We start from the raw sequence: 9,286 nt of genomic DNA, 5'->3' as shown, positions 1-9,286 counted from the left end.
TGAACTTACACATTCAACATTCAGGATCAAGGTGATAAAAGGTGAGGAGGAATGCAGTGGTCATTGGGGACTCCATTGTCAGAGGTACAGACAAGACATTCTGTGAGCCAGATAGGTATACCCGCATGGTGTGCTGCCTCCCTGGTGCAAGGGTACGGGAATATCTCAAATCGGGTCCAGAGTATTCTGAAAGGAGACTGTGAGCAGCCGGATGTCTTGGTACATGCCTCATTGGGTACCAATGACATAGATAAAAAGAGGGAGGAGGTACTAAAAAAGGATTACAGCGAGCTGGGACAGAAGCTAAGAAAAAGGACCGCCAGGGTGGTGATCTCTGGATTGCTACCTGTGCCAAGTGCAACTGAGGACAATAATGGAAGGTTAAGACAAATGAATGTGTGGCTGAGGGGCTGGTGTAAAAGACAGGGTTTTGGCTTCTTGGATCATTGGGATCTCTTTTGGGGAAGTCATGACCTTTACAAGAAGGATGGGTTACACCTTGACCCAAAAGGGGTCAATATATTGGCAGCTAGGTTTGGTACAGCCGTCGGATGCGGTTTAAACTAATTTGGCAGGGGGATGGGAACCTGTATGATAGGGCAAAGGACAGGAAAGATAAAATAGGAAAAGTTAGGTTGGGCAGCGAAAGTAAAAAAATCAGAAAGAGCAGGGAAGGTAAAAAAAAGCACATTTGAAGGCTTTATATCTTAATGCAAGAAGCATTTGGAACAAGGTAGATGAATTGGCTGTGGACATTGAGACAAACAAATACGATTTGATTGGGATTACAGAAACATGGCTGCAAGGTGGGCAAGCCTGGAAACTTAACATCCCGGGGTATACGATATTTAGGAGGGATCGGCAAGAAAGAAAAGGGGGTGGGGTAACATTGATGGTGAGAGAAGGGACTGACACGATTGACAGAAAGGATATTAACTCGGAAGATACCGAATCTATATGGGTAGAACTGAGGAATAGCAAGGGGCGGAAAACGTTAGTGGGGGTGGCATATAGGCCTCCAAATAGTAATGTAGAGGTGAGGGAAGGCATAAAAAGAGAAATTAGATAAGGGAACAGCTGTGGGAGACTTTAATTTACATACTGATTGGACTAGCCAAATTTGTAAAAATACTGAGGAGGAGGAGTTCCTTGAATGTTTACGGGACGGTTATCTAGACCAATATGTTGAGGAACCAACTCGGGAGCAGGCCATTTTAGACTGGGTATTGCGCAATGAAAAGGAGCTAATCAGCAATCTTGTTGTACGAGGTCCTTTGGGTAGGAGCGATCACAATATGATCGAATTCACACTCGACATGGAGAGTGAAGAAATTAAAACCGAGACTAAGGTCCTGAATTTAAATAAAGGGGATTATGATGGTATGTGATGGGAGTTGAGTAAGATTGATTGGGTGGTGTTTATGGGGGGGGGGGATTGACGGTGGATAGACAATGGAAAGCATTCACAGATCTAATGGAAGAATTGCAGAAATCGTTTATACCAGTTTGGCATAAAAATAAACCAAAAAAGGTGACTCAACCGTGTATAACAAGGGAAATTAGAGACAGCATTAGGTCCAAAGAGAGAGCATATCAATTGGCCAAAAAAGTACCAAATCCGAAGACTGGGAACAGTTCAACATGCAGCAAAGGGGGACAAAGGGATTAATCAAGAGGGTAAAAATAAATTACGAGAGTAAGCTTGCGGCAAACATAAAAACCAACTGCAAAAGCTTTGAAAGATATGTCAAGAGGAAAAGATTGGTGAAATCCAGAGTAGGTCCTGTTAGAAATAGAAGTACCTTTAAAGAAATTGCTTGAGACAAATATTGAGAACAAAGAACATTTATTACAACAACAATGCAAAGTTGGGTGCTTCCCCTTACCCTGGGAAGACACACATACACTGGGGCTCACCCAACTTTTATACAGTAAATTTCAGTATCAGAATACCCTCCCCCTTACATTCTTCTGCCCCCTGGATGGGTTTGGCAGAGGCAATCCTTCCTGCCTCCGTGCAGTTTCAGTACACTTGGAGGACCAGGGGGTATCCTGTCGGTGTCTTCTTATGCCATTATTCTCATTGTCCTTATTCACATCCTAGCCCTTGTCCTCATTCACACCTTCCCGACTCTCAGGGCTACAGTCCCTTCATCTGCAGGGTTCGTTAATCTTGTCTAGGGTTTACTAGTTAAATATGCATACTTGAAAAATCTGTTGTATGGCTTACTAATTATATATGTATAACTTGCTAATACTGTCTAAGGTCTTCTAATTATTTATGCAAGCCTTGCTAATTCTATCTGGGGCTTGGCGACCCTTATCTCGTTCAGACTAACTCTACTTCTATTCTCAATTGTCTGTCCTTCTCTCCTTCATTCAGTGAACTTGCTGGTGTAGGAGATTCTTATCTTACTCAGACAGTGTCAGCTTCCTGCCTTCTAATATCCATGTCTCATGTTTTTTGCACTGGCTTCATTCATTTACTTATGTATCAATTTTATTTTCTTCATGTTCATATTGCAATGTTAGTTTTTCTCATCTCTCACAATCCTCACTTTTCTTTTAGATCAGTAATACTGATCTCACGCAATGATCAGTGTTACTGATCTCAGTGTTACTGGTCTCTCACAATCCTCCGTTTTCTTTTAGATCGGTATTACTGATGCGGTAAAGTGGAACTTGTCAGTTTTCCCAGCTGGTCAATAAACGGATAGCAGTTTCCATGTCCTCAGAAAGATGTTGGGAAGCGTACATTGTTTGGGTGTAAGTGTTCTGACGAAAGGGTTGATGAGTTAAACGATGTGTACCAGTCTGTATGTAGGGAAGCAGTAAGATGGTGAGAGTAATGAGTCCAGCTGTTAAAAGGGTTGCGAGTATCAGATTCCAGTAACCGGTGAAAAGTCCAGTCCATCCCGCAGAGGACCGAGGTGGCAAAGTCTGTCCCTGGGCATGGGAAGTTTTTTGACGTCCTGAAGAAGTGTTCTTAACCGCCTGCCCGTTGTGAGTAGTGTCTTTAAGGAGTCTTTCACAAGTGCTGCGTTCAGCAGCGAAGCTGTAATCGAGAGGCAGGCGGTGTTGTTGAAGTGTGTCTGGTAAACGTTGTTTAACTTCAGCCCGTAACCTCAGGGCCATTGTGTTGTGTTGGATGATAATGCCCAAGGCTGCATGGAGTCTGATTAGATGTTTCAGATGGCAAGGAGCGTTAGCGATCTGTAGCCGCTGTTGCCGTTTATAACTGGAACTTCCCTTAACGATGCAGTAGTAAGGATTGTAAATGCCGGCGGAACCCAAAGGATGTTTGAGAAAAGACCAGTCTGGGGAGGATTGTGCATTGAAGTTGTGAGTCGAAGCCTGTCTGTGTACATTAGCAAAAGTCCTCTCTCTCTCTCTGACAGGTGCATTGGTCACTAACATTCAGTGTGTCTGTGTCATATCGCTCTCTTTGTGCTACAGGTTTAGAACTCATACCTTTAATATCTATGTGGGAAGTTAAGTGATGGTCTCTACAGCTGTTCTGGTCCCCTGGTCCGTATTGGAATCCCTTGTTAAAACATATCTTACGATGGCTAAAAACTAAATCTACACCTTGTCTAAACTCTAAAGGAAAAAAATTGTGACCTCTGCTGCCCCTATTCCAGGAGGACTTAATACATTGTGAGTAATTAAGTGATGTCCCAGAAATGGAGAAGCAACAATTAAACAATTGTTTAACAATTAAACAATTCTTGTAAAGAATAAAAACAACATTACGGCACTTTTTCACGGCATAGTGTAAGTTTCAGGTCAGAAGGATGAGGCACTGCACGCCAGGTGGAGGTTTGAGTTTGACTGTCTTGATCCTGTGGTTCGGTAGCTGGTTTAATCCGTTGGATGTGGGTCCAGCCTTTTTCTCTTGTTCGCACGGCAGCGTCTGAAATCAAAAGGACACAGTAGGGACCATCCCAGGCAGGTTTCCGTTGGTTATCTTGCCATGCTTTGACATAAACCCAATCACCAGGTTTAATAGAATGGATAGGAAATTCCAGGGGTGGAGTTTGGGCTAATAATCCCTTCTGTTTCAGGTCGTGAATTGAAGTAGAAAGACCCTGTAGAAATTTTGAAATGTATTGATCATTAGCCTCAGGGATAGGGGTATCAGTGTGGAATCCCATAAATGGAAGTCCAAACATCATTTCATATGGTGAGACTGCAAGGTCTTTACGAGGGGTTGTGCGAATTCTAAGCAGGGCTAATGGTAAAGATTTAATCCAGGAGAGGCCAGTCTCTTCACGAAGTCGAGTGAGTTGATTTTTCAAAGTTTGATTCATTCTTTCAACTCGACCTGAACTTTGGGGGTGCCATGGGGTATGTAGTTGCCAGTCTATTCCCAGTTTCTTGCAGACACCCTGGAGAACCTGAGAGGTAAAATGTGTTCCTCGGTCTGAATCAATGGTTTGAATCAGACCATATCTTGGAATCACAGATTCAATAAGTATTCTGATGACAGTGAGAGCTCGATCATTTGGGGTGGGGAAAGCTTCAACCCATCATGTAAAATGATCTACCATGACTAGAAGGTATTTGTAAATACCAATTTTAGGAAGTTCTGTAAAATCAACTTGTATGCGTTGAAACGTGCGGACTGCGATGTCGCGACCGCCAGGCAGTACAGGGCGCATAGATTTCTTATTGATTCTCTGACAGATCGGACAGCTGCGAGTAGTAAGTTTAGCAATTGTATATATACCGGAGCAGTATAAAGATCGTTGAAAGGCATCAACAAGCGCCTGAGTTCCCCAATGTGTCTGTTGGTGTAGCTGATCTACCACTTGGCGGGCTAATGCTTTGTTAAGGACTCGACGTCCGTCTGCTGTCCACCACAACCCGTCAGCAGTTTGGCCAAATCCCTGATCTTTCATTGAGACCTCCTCTTTCCGTGAAAAGATGGGTTTTTTTTTAATCTCTAGTGGTGTGGGCAGTAATAGGTGGATGTGAATATTTTCCGCAAGTGCAGCCTGTTTGGCAGCTGCATCAGCCTGTCTGTTGCCGTTCGCTTCAGGACTGTCACCACTTTGATGTCCTCGGACATGTACTACGGCTATTTCGGTCGGGAGCATCAGAGCATCTCGGGATTGGACAATTAAGTGTTCATGGGCTAACTTTTGTCCTTTACCAGTTATCATTCCCCGTTCTTTCCAGATCTTCCCAAAGGTGTGGACTACACCAAAAGCGTACTTAGAGTCAGTGTAGATAGTGTCTATTTTGTTCTCTAAGCCGTGGAGTGCTCTACATAGGGCGTATAATTCACAGGATTGCGCTGACCAATGACCAGGGAGGCGACCGGCTTCAATCACTAGTCCTTGCTTCCCATCCACTACACTGTACCCACTGTAGCGAGTTCCTGCAATGCATCGTGAAGAGCCGTCAATAAACCACCTTTCACCTTCTTTTAAAGGGACATCAGTTAGATCTTCCCTAATTTTGGTTTGTAGATCTATGACTTCTAAGCACTCATGTTCTAATTCATTTGTGGAATTGTCCAAATTAGGAGCAACGAGGAAGGCTGCTGGGTTAAGGGTTTTAGTCGTGAGCAGGGTCAAATCATCCCTATCCATTAGGATCGTTTCATATTTTAAAATTCTAGGGTCTGTGAGCCATCTCCCAGCACATTGTAAGAGAATATTGCGGACTGTGTGAGGGGTGTGAACTATCATAGGGGTGCCGAAAGTAATTTTCCGTCCTTCCTCAACTAAAACAGCAGTGGCTGCGATGGCTTGTACACATTCTGGCCAGCCACGACAAATGGGGTCTAAAATCTTTGATAGAAAAGCCACTGGTTGTCTATAGCCTGCCCTGTCGTGGGTTAGTACTCCGGTGGCTACTCGCTTGGCATTAGTATATAAATCAAAAGGCTTATTTAAGTCGGGTAGTGCCAAGACTGGGGCACGCGTAAGGCTATGTTTAACGAAGTCAAAATCTTTGATCTCATCGTCTGTCCAGACTAGAGGCTCGGTCTCTATAGTCATGAGTTTATCGTAAAGAAATTTGACAAGGCTAGAATAATTTTCCATCCAGATTCTACAGAATCCCACTAAGCCAAGGAATTTCCTAAGTTCCTTGGCATTTTTGGGAGGGGGAATTTGCAGAACACCATGTATCCTCTCTGGACTTATTTTCCTAGTTCCCTGACTTACCAGATGACCTAAGTATTTAACTTCTGATTAAACAAATTGTAATTTGGATTCGCTCACTCTAAGACCTTTCTTTTCTAAAAAATTTAAAAGTGCAACAGTAAATTCTTTAGCCAATTCGTATGTTCTTCCCGTAATTAACAAGTCGTCTACGTATTGTATTAGCTGACAATTGTCTCTTCGTGGAGCCTCATCTAATATCTGTTCCAGGACTTGACCGAATAAATTTGGAGATTCTGTAAAGCCCTGAGGAAGGACAATCCAATGGTATTGATTTTTACGTCCAGTAAAAGGGTTTTCCCATTCAAAGGCAAACATGTCTCTGCTTTCTGTTGCTAAGGGACAGGTCCAGAAAGCATCTTTGAGGTCAATCACACTAAACCATTTACTCTGGGGATCGATTTTACTCATGATCGTATAGGGATTAGGTACAACAGGGTGACGGGTGAGAATGATTTTGTTCAACTCCCTTAAGTCCTGTACTAATCGATAGGTACCGTCAGGTTTCTGGACAGGTAAAATTGGGGTATTAAAGGGTGACATACAAGGTTCGAGTATACCATCCTTAAGCAGCTGGTCAATTACGGGCTGCAGACCTTTGCGGCCAGCCATAGGAATTGGGTACTGTTTTCTTCTAATTGTTTGTTGCGAGTCTTTTAAAGTAACTTGGAGGAGAGGAATGTCTAAAACTCCTCTATTGCCTTTTTCTGCCCATACTCTTGGATTGATAAGTTCTCGATCATCCTCGCTTAAAATATAAAATTGAACCCCGATGCCTGATTCTAGTGGTCTGGTACCGATAGCCAATTGGTCCTGTAAGTCTCGTCCTAATAAGCATACCCCAGCCTGGGGAAGTAGTAGAAGATCCTCTACTATTACCTTATTTCCCATTTGGATTCTGACCTCTCTTAATACAGGGACTGTGAATTCTCTTCCTCCCAACCCTGAAACTATCATTGTCCCTTCTATTGTAACCCCCTTTGGTTGGTGTAAGATACTAGATCGGGCTGCTCCAAAATCAACTAGAAATATCATCTTGTCACTGTGGGGTCCTATGCATAAATTAACTAATGGTTCTCCGTGCAGCCCCACAGTGTGTATTGACTGAGAACCGTGACCCCCCTATTCATAGTCTGCTTCCATCAGGGTATAGGATCGTGTGTCCCTGGCTCGCAGTGGGCAATCCTTTTTAAAGTGTCCTTCCTTTTTACAATGGAAACAGACAAATGTTCCCGTTTCCCAATCTCTACCTGGTTTTCTAAGGTGCCCTGGGAAGGGTCGTCGTCCCCGGAATCCTCCTCTACTCCTCCATCCACTGAGGTCCGCACTTCCCCACCCGTGGCTTCCCTCACGGCATACAGGAGCTGGCACACAGACCCTATCCTTTTTAGGTCGCTCATCTACTAGCTCTCTGACTGCTTGGAATAATGTTTTTGCCTTCACTATTTGCTTATCTTCAGACCTCTGGACAAATGCTTTTTGTGCGATCTGTAGAAGCTGGGTTATTCCCTGCTCATGCCAATTTTCTGTCTTTTGTAACTTTCTTCTAATGTCTGGGGCTGAGTTGGTAACAAAACCAGTTAGTACCAATTGTTGCCCTGCCGGGGATTCTATGTCGAGACCCCCATATTGCTGTATTGCCGCACGCAATCTGTTCAGAAATGCGGAAGGGGTCTCGTCAGGACCTTGGGGAACCTCAAAGGCTTTCTTGAAATTCTGTCCCTTTGGGACAGATTCCTTGATTCCTCTTATCAAAATAACCCTGTATTCTTCAATCAATACCCGACCATCATTGGTATTTTTATCCCAATTAGATCTTGCCAAGGGGAATTTAGTTTCTCCTGCTACCGCATCTAGTCCCCCTTGGTGATCCCTATCCCAGACTTTAATCCCTGCCTGGCGGATCATCCCACGCTCATCCAAAGTAAACAGGGTCCTAAAGATAGATGTTAACTCCTCCCAAGTATATAGATTTGGTCCCAAAAATTGGTCTAACTGTTTAGCACATCCCTGGGGATCTTCTATCAGGGAGGTGAGTTCTTTCTTAAAGTTACGCACTTCAGTACTGGTCAGGGGCACATTAACGAAACCGAGACCCTCTCCTACGGGAACCTCCCGCAGTGGTCGCATCCAGTTGGTTTCTGGCTGATTAGGTCTGGGTTCCTGCTCCCTGGGAGATGGATTGGGGGGCTCTGCCCTTTCTTCCTGAAGAGTCTCACACTGTTCTGAATTAAAGTCTCCTCTCTCTCCTGTCAACGGGGGTGGTAATCGAGTGCTTTGTGAGCGAGTCATCATACCACTCCTGCTCTCTCTCTCTTCTCTAGTGGTGGGGGAGGTGGGGAAGGTGCAGAAGGGTAGGTTATAGGAGGGGGAGGAAAGATAGGAGCCGGCATAGGAGGAACATAAGGTGGAGGGAGGGAATGTAACACATCCCACCCTTGTGGTTCAGGGACAAAAAGTTCCTCCTCTCTCTTGTCCCTGTACTCTTTTTCTTTCAAAACCAATTGATCAAACGATCCCCTAAGCCAGCAGGCTGCATATTCTCTGCTCTCTAGGTTATCTCTCTGGTTTTGATAGAGCCAGATGTTCAATGCTTGACACATCCAGTCATCCTCGGATCCGAGTTTTGGCCAGTACACAGAGCTCCCTTTTATCGGGTATTTAACCCAGTCCCTACAACAATGCCTGACCATGTTCAGTTTGTCCTTTCCACGGGTCCTTCCCGTGCCCCACTCAGATAACATCAACCCAAGCGGGCTGTGTGTAGTTATCTGATCCTCACATCCTGAACCAGGACTCTCTTCCTTGCTACCTGTATTTCCCATACTGAAAGGCAAGTAAAATTCCTCTTACCAGGTTCCAGTAGCAAGGTTCTAGCGCGCTTCCTTAACGTTTCTTCCGTCGTTTGTTCTCAATGCCTCTTCTCGGATATCACTCGCTTCTTCCACTGACCAGCCACCCGTCGTCCGTGAGTCCAGCTGAATCAGCCGGGGTGCACCTACTCTTGTCGTCGGGATACTCTGTCAGTGGAGGGAGTGTGATCCCGGATGAGCCCCCATTTGTTAGAAATAGATGTACCTTTAAAGAAATTGCTCGAGACAAAAATTGAGAAC

Source organism: Narcine bancroftii, chromosome 11, assembly GCF_036971445.1.
Source record: "Narcine bancroftii isolate sNarBan1 chromosome 11, sNarBan1.hap1, whole genome shotgun sequence".
Taxonomy (NCBI): domain Eukaryota; kingdom Metazoa; phylum Chordata; class Chondrichthyes; order Torpediniformes; family Narcinidae; genus Narcine; species Narcine bancroftii.
The sequence above is the reverse complement of the archived record's forward strand: the minus strand, read 5'-3'. Positions refer to the sequence as shown.